Consider the following 424-nt stretch of genomic DNA (forward strand, 5'->3'; position numbering starts at 1 on the left):
ATCCTGATCCAGTAACACTGCAAGAATGGTGATATATATATCCAAGTTATATCCATGATTTAGAAGGGAACTTGCCGGTGGTGGTGTTCCCATGTATCAGCAGCCCTTACCGTCATGATAGTATGGGCCACAGGTTTGGAACGGGCTGTCTCAGGAGCCTTGGTGCATTATTACAATGCTTCTTGTGGATAGTACTCACTGCTGCTACTTGGAGTTGGTTGTGAAGGGAGTGAATGTTGAAGATGGTGGATGGGGTGAAAAGCAAGTAGGCTGTTTTGTCCTGAAGCTTTGGAGCTGCATTCGTCCAGGCAAGTGGGGTGTATTGCATTACCCCCACCTCCAACCACCTATTGCATTACCCCCACCTCTAACCACCTATTGCATTACCCCCACCTCCAACCACCTATTGCATTACCCCCACCTC

Source organism: Chiloscyllium plagiosum, chromosome 39, assembly GCF_004010195.1.
Source record: "Chiloscyllium plagiosum isolate BGI_BamShark_2017 chromosome 39, ASM401019v2, whole genome shotgun sequence".
NCBI lineage: Eukaryota > Metazoa > Chordata > Chondrichthyes > Orectolobiformes > Hemiscylliidae > Chiloscyllium > Chiloscyllium plagiosum.